The 14,079-nt window shown below is 39.7% G+C and overlaps 1 long non-coding RNA gene across 1 annotated transcript; it reads left to right on the forward strand.

Annotated features, from left to right (window-relative positions):
• The first annotated feature begins 6,929 nt into the window (after positions 1 to 6,929).
• Positions 6,930 to 8,065, forward strand: LOC145105657 (uncharacterized). The gene is made up of 3 exons (XR_013707383.1): positions 6,930 to 7,061; positions 7,254 to 7,323; positions 7,936 to 8,065. It is a non-coding gene; the product is annotated as an uncharacterized LOC145105657 (long non-coding RNA).
• Positions 8,066 to 14,079: the final 6,014 nt, after the last annotated feature.

Below are 14,079 nucleotides of genomic sequence, written 5' to 3' on the forward strand. Positions count from 1 at the left end.
GTTAAACCGAGAGCGTGCATAAAAAGAACGTCTAAATCTGACTTCGTATGAGGAAGTTATGATTTTTCTAAGTTTCGACTTAACAGTATGCAGCCCAAAGTTCGAATATGAGATCGAGTGATTTCTAGCCGAAACAATCTAAACGAGAATCGAAGATCTCGTTAATAGGAGTTCAACGGTAAAAAGACAGACGAAAACGGACGTCAGATAAAGAAGTTATGAATTTCTAATGGAGTTTTCCTGTCCTGGCCTACTAAAATTATAATATTAAAAATAAAGTCAAAATTAGCCTACAGAGTCTAAATGAAAGTTGTAGAGCATAATCTCACCTACGCGTGAATATAAAGAACGTCGAAAATGGAGCTCGTATGCGAAAGATATGAATTTCTGAAGTTCAGAACACAAACTTCGAGGCCTGTCAGGATTCACGACATGAACAGGAGCTTCACGACGTGAACAGGTGATTGACGTCTCCGAGAGCCTGACTGACTGATGTTGCGATTACGCACCTGATGACGACCGAGTTCACGACGTGAATCTCAGATTTTCACCCTATAAATAAGAACCAAGGGGCAGCCGGTTTTGGTTGCTACTTTACTCATCTTTCACCCTTTTCTCTCTTCTACTCTGCGAGAAATACCCCCGAGGTCCCGGTATCGTCTCGACACCCGAAGCAAGTCCCGAAGCCCCGAAGATCCCGAGTAAAAAGAGTTTTCGAGCCGAAACTCTGCCCGCGAGAAGCCCGGTTTTTGAGAGAACGTCCCAGTTTCATCGAAGAATATTACTTTAAGAGCCGTAGTGCTGTCCGAGCATCGTCTTATCAAGTGAGTGTATATTCATTTTCTTCTAACACATAGATACGAAGTATTCTCTATAAAATACGTGCTATGTGTATATACATTATTTGTTTATTTGAGATAAGTGTTGAATGAATGTTTTATACAAGTTTTAAGCTGTATATGTATTTTTATCTACAATTATGTTGGGTGAAACATGGGTAGATAGTGTAATGCCCGTGTTTCTAGGCTAGGCATTAATATTGACGTGATAGTCTAGGTTAACCTTTGTGACTCATTTTGAAGAAATGAAAAGGAATTATGTATTATGTGTTTTATGTGTTTTATGCTTAATTACTAGGAGTTAATTAATTAAAAATAAAAATGAGCGTTGAAAATAAATATTATATAAAGCCGATATTTATTAAGAAAGTTTTAGTGGTCGTGACAAGGATTACGGATATATAAAGAATGCCGAAATCCGAGTTATAACGAAGAAGTTATGACCTGTCGGAGTTTCGCGACAAACCGGCACAGTGCCGAATGTCATAAAAAGTGAGTTTTTGATAACTACTTTTTAGCCTTAGTGATCTAAACGAAACTTGTAGTGTTCGTTAAACCGAGAGTAGGTATAAAAAGAACGCCCAAATCTGACTTCGTATGAGGAAGTTATGATTTTTCGAAGTTTCAGATTAGCAGTAGACAGCTAAAAACTCGAATTTTAGATCGAGTTATTTTTAGCCGACATGACCTAAACAAGAATCGAAGGTCTCGTAAATAGTAGCATAACGGTAAAAAGTCTGACGAAAACGGACGTCGGATGAAGAAGTTATGAATTTTTAACGGATTTCCTGTCCTGTTCTGTTAAAAATAATAATATAAAAATTAAATTCAAAATTAGCCAACGAAGTCTAAACGAAAGTTGTAGAGAGTAATTTTACCTACATGTGCATATAAAGAACGTCAAAAACGGAGCTCGTATGCGAAAGTTATGGATTTTAGAAGTTTTGGCGCGAAAACCGAGAAATTTCGCATAGGTGGCTTCGGCCACATCACCTTCGCTGTTGGAGTGCCACGTGTCCGAAATTGTTGTGTCATCAGAAGCGTGTCCGAACCGGAGAGTCATCCGAAGTGGTCCAATGAGAAGCCGACGTGTGTGCCTCGGTGGCAAGCCTCGCATCCGACGCGTGTACAATGATTGATCCATCCGAGCCTCGCATGAGCCACGAGCCCTCCTCCTCAGACCCGAACTTCGGTCCAATCAGGAACTGCCAGCGAAGCCCTCGCATGCGCAGCCGACGTGCGAGCCATAGGGACTACTCTTCGGATCTGCTGCCGCGTGGAATCTTCTCAACCGTCCGATCAGCAGCCTCGGGCCTATATATAGAAGGCTTGCGAGATTGCCCGGGTACTTTTGGAAATTAGCCATTTTCCACCCTTTTTTCAATATTTTAGCCATTTCCACTTCCCCCGAAGCCCCGGTATCAATTATAACCCCCGGAATACGCCACGAAGTGCCTGAGAAGCCCGAAAAATTTATCTTTTCGGTTTCGAAGCCCGACCCTCGCAGAGCCCGGTTTCTGAATAAAACTCCCGGTTTTATTGGAAACGATCGTTTTAGGAAACGAATTGCTGCCCGATTTTCATTAAATCAGGTGAGTGTGTAGTTACTTTCACCTTACACATAGATATGAAGTATTTTATATAAAATACGTGCTGTGTGAATATTTATTGTTTGTTTATTTGAGTTGGATGTTGAAGGAGTGATTTATACATGTTTTTAAATAATTTAAACTGTATATGTATTTTTGTCTACAAAAATGTTGGGTAAAACATGGGTAGATGAAATAGTGGGTGTGTGATGAAAGGTGAGTTGGATAAATGAGATGATCATTGATATAGATCATAAGTTGAGGGTGAGTGGTGAAAGGAGATCATAAGTTGAGGGTGAGTGGTGAAAGGAGATCATAAGTTGAGGGTGAGTGGTGAAATATGAGAAAAGCCCTTACCCAAACGTTGACCCCCGTCATTCAGCAGAGTAGGGATGACAACCATGGACTATTCTAGACGGTCTGTGGAACACTAGCATGTTTGCAACCTGTAGGTGTGTGAACTATACGTTCATCAGGCGTACTCTAAAAACCCATTGACATGTATGACAGGGGCGAATTGTTGGATTAATGTCTAAGTCCATAACTATAATTGGTAAGACTTGACCCGACCCGGCATGGTCCATTTGGGTTGCATGACATCGGGACAATTGGATAGACAAGATGAGGAAAAAAGGATACTAGTGATTTATATTAATATATTATAAGTTCTAATATATTAATATATAATCATATTATTTAATTAGTATTGATCAAGAATTAATTTATAATTAATTAAGTGATCAAAAGGAACTAATTAAATATGGACTCTAAGATATATGTGTGTGATGGGCCACGTTCATTTAGGTTGGGCTAAACTTTCATGGATAGTCCATGGAGTGTTTAACCCATGGATCATAAGAAATGAAAGGTCATGGGTATTAGGGTTTAACCCTAATCTCCACACTATATAAAGATGTCCTTGGTTGGTGAAATGGGACTAGTGTGTGTACACAAAAGGGCAAGGCCGATTTCACTAGAGAGAACCAAAGTATCCTTATTCTCAAGGTTATTCCAAGTGTTCATGGTGTTGTGTGAACCATTTGAGGTGTCACACTTGGGGCACTAGGCACTCAAGCTTCATGAAGACAAGTTACATCAAAAAAAGGTATGTATTCTATCTATTTTATTACCCCGAGTATATGATATTTGTATGCTAGTATAGGTTAATATCTTGGAAACTTCATATTTGCATGTATAATAGAGAAAACATAGATCCAAGGTATTTAGGGTTGTATGTGCACCATAGGATGTTGTAGTATACTAAAACCCAACAGTGGTATCAGAGCCAGGTTCCGATCCTGGGACCTGTGTGGGTTGTTTTCTATTATATTTGATGCAAATGTATTTTTTTTCAAAGTTGAAAAAAAAGGAAAAAAAACATGAAGTTTGTCAAATTTTAAGATAATTACTTGATTTTATTAAAAACTAATTATTTGTAAAATTTGAGTCACTTTACTACAAGAGTTGAATTAGGTCAATTTATTAAAAGATAGAATGACGTGATTATTTTATTTGTTTTAAAAGTTTGATCTAAATGTTTTTATGGAGTTACAAATTTTGTCATAAAATTTTGGAGCTCAAAAGTTTTTTTTAAAAATTATGATCTTAAGAGTATTAAAACCTCCATAATTTATGGATATGAAAAAGTTTTTTTAAAAAAAATTGATTCAAAGTTTTTATGGAGTTACAAAATTTGGTGTTAATGTTTTAAAGAATTCCATAACTTATTCTTAAGTTATGGAACATGAAAAGTTTCATCATAAAACAAGCATTTAACTCCATAAGTTATGGATTACCAAAAGTTCTATGTTTCCTTGATTTATGAGTTAGTTTAGATTAATGGAAAAAAAAATTGTGTTTTAGTTGTTTTCAATCCTAATTAATCTAAAAGTTGTTCATAAAATATGTTTTTTTTGTAACTTGTCCTCAAGTTATATGAAAAGTCACATTTATGAATCTTAAAAACTCATAAATATGCCTTAGGTTACAAAAAAAATGAAGAGTCTTTTCTTATAAATAGTTTTTATGGCTCCATAACTTGTCCTCAAGTTATGGATGTCCAAGAGTCTCTTCATTAAAGGTTTTAAAGTTTTACTTAAAACTCATAAGTTATGAAAATCCAAGAGTTTTGAATAGTTTCAAAACTTGCCCTCAAGTTTTGGAATTTGAAAAGTTATCTCTAATGAATACTTTAATTCCAAGTTAAGCCCTTAGAATTTTAAAAGTTAAAATTCAACCCTTATACTTTATAATATTATAAGTTAATAATATATATATGTGTATAAGAGCAAGTCAGTCTTACCATTAGTAGGCCTCATTCACGAAGCCGGTCTATAAGGGGGTATAAGGTTGTTGCCTATAAAATGGCAGCTTAATGGGTGTCCACTCTCACCCACCGCTTCCTTGACTGGTGGAGGGTCGTTAGCCGAACAGGTAGGACAAGGACTATAATTCTCCCTTCATTAAAAGTATTAATGATAAATACTAAGTAACTAAACCTTTTATTAATTCCCAATCTTAGTTACTTAGGAAAATGTGAATAAGGTGCTAATCCATGAAATTACACTTTGCACTTTGTTTAAACCATTAGTGGAGCGTGTGTGGTTAACCGGCACACTAACCTAGATTTAACAAAGTAGGTAAAGGGTAACTTAATATTTATCATAGTATCGGTGAAGCTCGTGTGGTTAACCGGCACATCGATTGAGGGGTAAATATTAAGGGTACCAAGTATATTTGCATGGTTACTTCACACCTTGTTATGTGATCCTCGGCATCCCAGTCACAAAACCTTAAGGGCACACTCGAGATTGAAACATGCCATTGAAAAGTTCAATGAATCTCAAAAGATCTAGGAGTTTCAAATCCAATTAAAAACCTAATTAAATTATTTCGTTTTTCATGGTGGAAATTGGTAAATCGTCATTTACCTACCTTCAACTATTTTATAACTTGGATTACGGCATCCCTCTTCCAGTTATAAATAGGTTGTTGGATCCTAGCCTTAATATTTCATATTGGGTGTTATATTAAGGACTTTAGATCAACTATCTTGAATATCTCCCAAAAGATGTCTAGTTCAGACATCTATGATCTTCCCAAATCTCTTGGAACTTTACTTCCTCCACCTCCTCCAATTATTCTCCCTAACCCACAAGTTCAAGGTCACTCAAGCCCTAATGGCAAGCAAGGTCTATGTATGATCACATCTTAGAGATGAAGTCACATATTGACAAGCCGGGAGAGTTGGGTGTCAAAGTCTTGAGAAACTTGGATGTTTAATCACTTTCTAAGTCACATAGTGAGTTCCTTTGGGACTACTATGAAACAGACTATGACATGAACCTTAATGATCATATCTATTTGCTTGGTGCTGCTGAATCAGCAATGATTTGGAACGATAGTAAAACAAATTTGATTAGAAGATCAACTTCCCGAAAACTTTATGGACAGTGACAATGGTGACACTGGAAATCCAGAAAAAGCATTCTCTTCCCAATGGAAAGGGATTGGCCATAGTCAACCCGGTTGACCAAATGGTAAAGAGAAAGGCTAAGTCTAAGATAGTTTGTAACGCCCGGGTTTCGGGGCTAAGCATTTTTAGACGATGTAATAGTCTAGGTCAACTATTGTAACTCTTTTGATGTAATAAAAATGAAATATTTGAGTATTTTGTGAATTTATGTGCTTATTATTTATTTATAAATGTATAATTAATAAAGAATAAAAATAAGCGTCAAAATTAAAATATAAGATAAGCCCGATATCTTTACATAAAGTTGTAGTGGTCAAAACAAGGATTCCGGAGATATAAAGAACGCCGAAATCCGAGTTATAACGAAGAAGTTATGACCCGACGAAGTTTCACGACGGAACCGGCACGATACCGGGAAGCGTGAATAGTGAATTTATGATAAAGCGAGTTTTTAGCCGACACGACCTAAACGAGAATCGAAGAGCTCTTTAATTGTGGCGTAACAATAAAAAGACAGACGAAAACGGACGTCGGATGAAGAAGTTATGAATTTTTAACGGACCAATCCTGTCCCGGCCTGTTAAAAATATAACTTTTAAAATAAATTCAAAATTAGCCAACGGAGTCTAAACGAAAGTTGTAGATTACGTTCCCGCCTTCGCGTGGATATAAATAACGTCAAAAACGGAGCTCGTATGCGAGAGTTATGATTTTTCTAAGACGGGAGGCCGATACGCGATATTGGGTGACATGGCACCACCAGAAATTGGACATGTGGCACCACCAGAAATTGGACACCTGGCACCACCAGAAATTGGACATGTGACACCACCAGAAATTGGACATGTGGCACCACCAGATATTGGACATGTGGCACCACCAGAATTTGGACAAGTGGCACCACCAGAAGGCCACCACATGCCCCAACTCACTATAAATAGAAGTGCCGGGTTCTCTCATTTCTTACACCTTTCCTCTTCCACTCTCTCTCTCTCTAAACTCTCTCTCTCTAAGCTCCTTGAGCCCCTAAAGTCTAGGTAAACCCCCTAGCACCCGAAGGAAGTCCCGAGGCTCCCGGAGTCCCGAGAAAAGAACCTTTCGGCTCGGAAACGCTGCTCCAGCGAAGTCCGGTTTTGAGAAAAACCCGCTGTAAGTAAGGTACGCCTACGAAATTTTTAATATAACTTTTAAATAATTATAGTAATGTTATTAGGTCCTTAAAATAATTATTTTGGCTATTATTATTTATATATTGGGTGTTATTTAACGCTTGTATAATAATAATAATAGCCAGACTATTAATTAGTCGCGATTAACGTTAAAACTAAACGCTAGTGATATTAATACTAGGTTTTGATCAAGGAAAAATTGTTTTGAGATAACGGAGTGCTGTTCGAGTACCGAGTCACCACCTAATCAGGTGAGTGCATAGTTACTTTCATCTTACACATAGATATGAAGTATTTTATATTAATTACGTGCTATGTGTGCATATTATCTGAATACTTGCTGCCTATGCTGATGAAAGATTTTTATACATGTTTTAAATAATTTAAACTGTATATGTATTTTATATCTACAAAAATGTTGGGGTAAAACATGGGTAGATGTAATAAGAAAATGTGTGATAAAATGATGAGAGGCCTCGATGTTGTTGTTATTGATTCTGTCATCTAGCGGAGTATGGATGACGACCACGGACTCTTCTAGACAGTCCAGTGGAACGCTAGCAGGCTCGCAACCTGTAGGTGTTTGTGAACGATGTGTTCACCGGTGTACTCCATCCCCCTCATGGTTGCCTTTAGGACACTTATTGCTGAGGAGACCCCTTGGCAGTAGTGTCCATCCCGATATTGATCCTTAGTCTAGGTCCCTTATGATAGGTGTTTTAGGGACGTAATGTGAGGATAACGGGAACGGGTAATCGGGTTATTGTTGATTGATGAAATTAATAAACTTATTTATTGTGGGTTGAAACCCTATGTGCTCACCAGGCTCCCAAGCCTGACCCACTCAGTTTCTTGTATTACAGGTAGTGGCGCACGAGCATAGATATGATGTTTGGGATGAGAGAATTACGGATATAGGCCTGTAGATATGAATAAATGTAGTAAGGCTTATATTGTACTGTTTATGCTTTTGATCTGTATTGAACATGACATCCCGAGGTTTTTAATGAAATACATTTCTACGGAAATGCTTTGATAAATCTTTATCATATTTTATTTTGGGAACAAATTCCGCAACACTTTTATTTAAAATGTTACTCTGATTTTTAAACAAAGCATAAACAAAATCGGTCTTTTCTGGCCGTGAAAATGGGGATGTCACAGTTGGTATCAGAGCATTAGTTTAAGCGAACTAGGAATTTGTAGGATTTCTAGACTTAAACTTAGAATGCTAAGCGATGATTGTGAGGTGTGAGCACTAGCTTATTTTAGGAATTGTGCCTAAAATGCTTTTATGTGCTAAATGATTTATGCCTTATATGTTGTTATTTGTTCGGATCTATGGTCTGTTGCCGACCGGATCTGGAAACCTTATGTGTTTAGGATTCTAAACGTACGACTACGATATTAGAACTAACATGTAAACGTTTCGGAGAGATAAGGATGATTTAAACGTCTATCCTGAATAAAGATCTAAATTCACCTTATTCGGTGTATAGATCAAAATGGCAAGAACCCGCAGTGGAGCTGGAAACGCAAACGAAAACAGGAATCGACCACCTGTAATTGAGCAAATACCTGTTGTAGCTGCAGCACCTGAGCCAGTAACGATGGCTGGTGTACAATTGATGATTCAGGCGATGTTGGATAATCAGATGGAAGAAACTAGACGTCTGCTTCGACAAAATCGTGAAGAACTTTCAATCCAAGTTGAAGAGCCCGAAGTGAATGGAGGGCCATCGGAAGGTGGAAACTTCAGTGGTACCGTTGGTCAAGACAACCCACAAATTGTTAGACAAGGCAATCGTAATGGAGGAAATGATGGAAGAGGATGTAAATACAAGGATTTTATGGCGTCTAAGCCACCGTGTCTATCCGGAAGCCCGACGCCGGTGCAAATTATGGATTGGATCTCCGAAATGGAGACAATGTTTGAAAGTTGCGAATGCAGCAACAGGCAGAAGACCGCTCTTGCGATCCCGTTGTTGAAATCTGGCGTGTTGAGTTGGTGGAAGCTGTTAGCTGATTCTATGCCCAAGGGAGAAGCGAGTAAAATGTCTTGGGAAGATTTTGTGGAACAACTGAAACTGCAATACTGCTCAGAGCAGGACCTACTGGAAATCAATAACGAGTTTCAGAATTTGAAGAAGGGAAAGATGAGCGTTGCTGAATACGCTGCAAGTTTCACGGAGAAAATGAAGCTTATCCCATACCTAGTTCCAACAGAACTCTCAAAGGTCAATAAGTTTGCCCTTGGACTACCAGCGGACTATGGTCCAATGGTTAAGCAAGCAACCACGTTGAAAGCCGCCATCTGGGCTGCCAGAAATGTTGAGACCCAGATCAGGGAGAAAGGTCTGGAAAGGTCAGAGGTTGGTGAGAAGAGGAAGTTTGACGGACCCTCGGGGTCCAGCAAAAAGGGTAAATTCTCAAAGTCTAGTTCGAAAGGAGGTGGAGGAGGCGAAGTGAAGTGGTGTGACAAGTGTAAGAAGAAGCACTCTGGGAAGTGCGACGGAGGAGTCACTTGTTTCAAGTGTGGGAAGCCTGGGCACTATGCCAATGAATGCACATTCACTAAGAAGGTCTGTTATGAGTGCAACGAGGAGGGGCACATTTCGAGGGACTGCCCGAAGAAGAAGGAAGCAGGAAGACCCAACATTCCACCAAAGCCGAAGGCTAGAGCCTTCCAGATGACACTGGAAGCTGCTAAGGAAGAAGCTGATGTCGCTTCAGGTACCTTTCTCGTAAACAAATTGCCTGTCCAAATTTTATTTGATTCTGGAGCCAACTACTCCTTTATTTCGCATGAATTTGGTAGAAAGCTAGCTTTGCCTGTCGATAGACTAGATAATGCCTTATTAGTCGAAGTTGCTAGTGGCAAGTTTGTACCTGTTAGCCATCGTATGAAAAACATCTTAATTGATTTGAACGGGAATAAGTTTCACGAGGAATTATTGCCTATCGAACTTAACGGTTTCGACATCGTGTTGGGAATGGATTGGCTTAGCACCAATGATGCGGAAATACTGTGCAAAAAGAAGATCGTAAAAGTAAACCCGCCTGGGAAAGAGTCGTTTATGGTGTATGGGGACAAACGCAGGGTAAATTCTGGAATCATTTCTCTAATGAAAGCCAGAAAATGTTTGACCAAGGGATGTACATCATATTTAGCATTCGTGATCGATGCTAAGAAGGAAAAGAAGGTGATACAGAGCATTCCTGTCGTGTGCGATTATCCGGAAGTATTTCCCGAAGATCTTCCCGGATTACCGCCTGATCGACAAGTAGAATTCCGTATTGACTTGTTACCAGGAACGACACCAATAGCAAAAGCACCTTACCGATTAGCACCGACGGAGATGAAGGAGCTGATGATGCAACTTCAGGAGTTATTGGACAAAGGTTTCATTAGACCTAGTTCATCACCCTGGGGAGCTCTGGTGTTATTCGTGAAAAAGAAAGATGGAAGTATGAGAATGTGTATTGATTACAGAGAGTTGAACAAGGCAACAAAAAAGAATAGATATCCGTTGCCAAGGATTGATGACCTGTTCGATCAACTGCAAGGTTCAAGTTATTTTTCAAAGATCGACTTAAGGTCAGGATATCATCAGCTGAAGGTAAGAGAGCAAGATATAGAGAATACTGCATTCAGAACACGATATGGACACTACGAGTTTTTTGTTATGTCGTTTGGACTAACCAATGCTCCAGCAGCATTCATGGATTTAATGAACAGGGTTTGTAATCCGTTTCTTGATAAATATGTGATAGTGTTCATAGATGACATTCTGATTTACTCAAAAAGCCAAGAAGAGCATGGTAGACACTTGCGGGAAGTGTTAGAAGTCTTGAAGAAGGAGAAGCTGTATGCTAAATTCTCCAAATGTGATTTTTGGATTCGAGAAGTCCAATTCTTGGGTCACGTGGTCAACCAAGAAGGGATAATGGTCGATCCAACAAAGATTGAAGCGGTAATGAAGTGGGAACAACCAAAAAGTCCCACGGAGATCCGAAGCTTTTTGGGATTAGCCGGATATTACCGAAGGTTTATCCAAGGATTTTCTTCAATCGCTAGTCCATTAACAGCGTTAACCCACAAAGGAGCTACCTATGCTTGGAGTGATAAGCATAAAGAAGCATTCGAGAAGCTAAAGAAGAAACTATGCGAGGCACCGATACTTTCTCTACCCAATGGAGTTGAAGAATTCGCTGTTTATAGCGATGCGTCTGGTGTTGGGTTGGGTTGTGTTTTGACCCAAAGAGAAAAGGTGATCGCATATGCGTCTCGACAGTTGAAGGAACATGAAAAGAACTACCCGACTCATGACTTGGAGTTGGCGGCGGTAGTTTTCGCTCTAAAAATATGGAGGCATTACCTCTATGGCACGAAGTGCAAACTTTTCACCGATCATAAGAGTCTCCAATATCTCTTTAATCAGAAAGAATTGAACATGAGGCAACGACGCTGGCTAGAATTACTCAAGGACTATGACTGTGAGATACTTTACCACCCCGGTAAAGCAAACGTTGTCGCTGATGCTCTCAGTCGAAAAGTCAACCTTGAAAGAAAAAGGCCAAGAGCGTTGAGAATAGAAATTGTCTCGACCATTGTGGAAAGTATCAGGGAAGCTCAAGAAGAAGCTTCAGAGAAGAGTGACCGAAAAGAAGAACGTTTGGGAAAAACATTAGTGTTCGGTACAAACAGTCAAGGACTAAAGGTATTCCAAGATCAGATTTAGGTACCTAAGACTGGAGGAATAAGAGATCTTCTGATGGAAGAAGCTCACAAGACCATGTACTCGATTCATCCCGGTAGCACTAAAATGTATAGGGACCTAAAACCCTACTACTGGTGGCCGACGATGAAGCTCGACGTTGCGAAATATGTGGCCGAGTGTGTAACTTGTGCAAGAGTTAAGGCCCAACATCAGAAACCATATGGGAGTTTAGAACCCTTACCTGTACCCATGGGTAAATGGGAAGACATCACCATGGATTTTGTGACTAAACTACCCAGGACGAAGAACGGTCACGACATGATTTGGGTGGTCGTGGATCGTTTCACAAAGAGTGCACACTTCATAGCTGCCAATGAAAGGTGGTCTATGGATAAGCTTGCAAATGCTTACGTGAAGGAAATTGTGAGACTTCACGGTGTTCCTCTAACAATTGTATCGGATCGTGATAGTCGTTTCACGTCAAGGTTTTGGAGAAGTCTACAAGAGGAATTGGGTACGAAGTTATGTCTGAGTACAACTTACCATCCGCAGACTGATGGTCAGAGTGAAAGAACGATTCAAACGCTTGAAGATATGTTGAGAGCATGTACCCTCGAGTTCCAAGGTAACTGGGATGAGCACTTACCTTTGGTAGAATTTTCCTACAACAACAGTTTCCACTCGAGCATCAAGATGGCACCTTATCAAGCTTTGTACGGACAAAAGTGTCGTACGCCTTCTTGTTGGCTTGAGGCTGGAGAAAAGCAGTTTATGGGCCCCGAGATAATCCATGAGACTGCTGAGAAACTGAAGGTGATAAAGGAAAGGATGTTAGCAGCTCAGGATCGTCAGAAGAGCTATGCTGACAAGAAAAGACGACCGATGACCTTCGAAGTTGGGGATTCCGTTTTGCTTAAAGTCTCACCGTGGAAAGGACTTATACGATTCGGGAAACGAGGAAAGCTGAGTCCAAGGTTTATTGGACCGTTCAAAGTTCTTCAGAAGATTGGGAACCAAGCTTACAAGCTGGAATTGCCCGAAGAACTCGATGGTATTCATAACACCTTCCATGTATGTTATCTGAGGAAATTCACGGGAGAAGTTCCCGACATAATTCCGATCTCGGAGTTAAGAATGGATGAGAATAAGAGGCTAATCGAAGAGCCCGAGGCAATTGTTGACCGTAAGATTAAGAAGTTACGACGCAAGATGGTCGACTTAGTGCTAGTCCGATGGAAACATTCGAATGGGCCGAATCTCACTTGGGAAACAGAGGATGACATGATGAGTCGCTATCCGCATCTGTTTGCTGACGCATGATTCCGGGACGGAATCATCCTAAGGGGGAGAGAATTGTAACGCCCGGGTTTCGGGGCTAAGCATTTTTAGACGATGTAATAGTCTAGGTCAACTATTGTAACTCTTTTGATGTAATAAAAATGAAATATTTGAGTATTTTGTGAATTTATGTGCTTATTATTTATTTATAAATGTATAATTAATAAAGAATAAAAATAAGCGTCAAAATTAAAATATAAGATAAGCCCGATATCTTTACATAAAGTTGTAGTGGTCAAAACAAGGATTCCGGAGATATAAAGAACGCCGAAATCCGAGTTATAACGAAGAAGTTATGACCCGACGAAGTTTCACGACGGAACCGGCACGATACCGGGAAGCGTGAATAGTGAATTTATGATAAAGCGAGTTTTTAGCCGACACGACCTAAACGAGAATCGAAGAGCTCTTTAATTGTGGCGTAACAATAAAAAGACAGACGAAAACGGACGTCGGATGAAGAAGTTATGAATTTTTAACGGACCAATCCTGTCCCGGCCTGTTAAAAATATAACTTTTAAAATAAATTCAAAATTAGCCAACGGAGTCTAAACGAAAGTTGTAGATTACGTTCCCGCCTTCGCGTGGATATAAATAACGTCAAAAACGGAGCTCGTATGCGAGAGTTATGATTTTTCTAAGACGGGAGGCCGATACGCGATATTGGGTGACATGACACCACCAGAAATTGGACATGTGGCACCACCAGAAATTGGACACCTGGCACCACCAGAAATTGGACATGTGACACCACCAGAAATTGGACATGTGGCACCACCAGATATTGGACATGTGGCACCACCAGAATTTGGACAAGTGGCACCACCAGAAGGCCACCACATGCCCCAACTCACTATAAATAGAAGTGCCGGGTTCTCTCATTTCTTACACCTTTCCTCTTCCACTCTCTCTCTCTCTAAACTCTCTCTCTCTAAGCTCCTTGAGCCC

Source organism: Lactuca virosa, chromosome 1, assembly GCF_052849685.1.
Source record: "Lactuca virosa cultivar CGN04683 chromosome 1, Lactuca_virosa_CGN04683_v6, whole genome shotgun sequence".
NCBI lineage: Eukaryota > Viridiplantae > Streptophyta > Magnoliopsida > Asterales > Asteraceae > Lactuca > Lactuca virosa.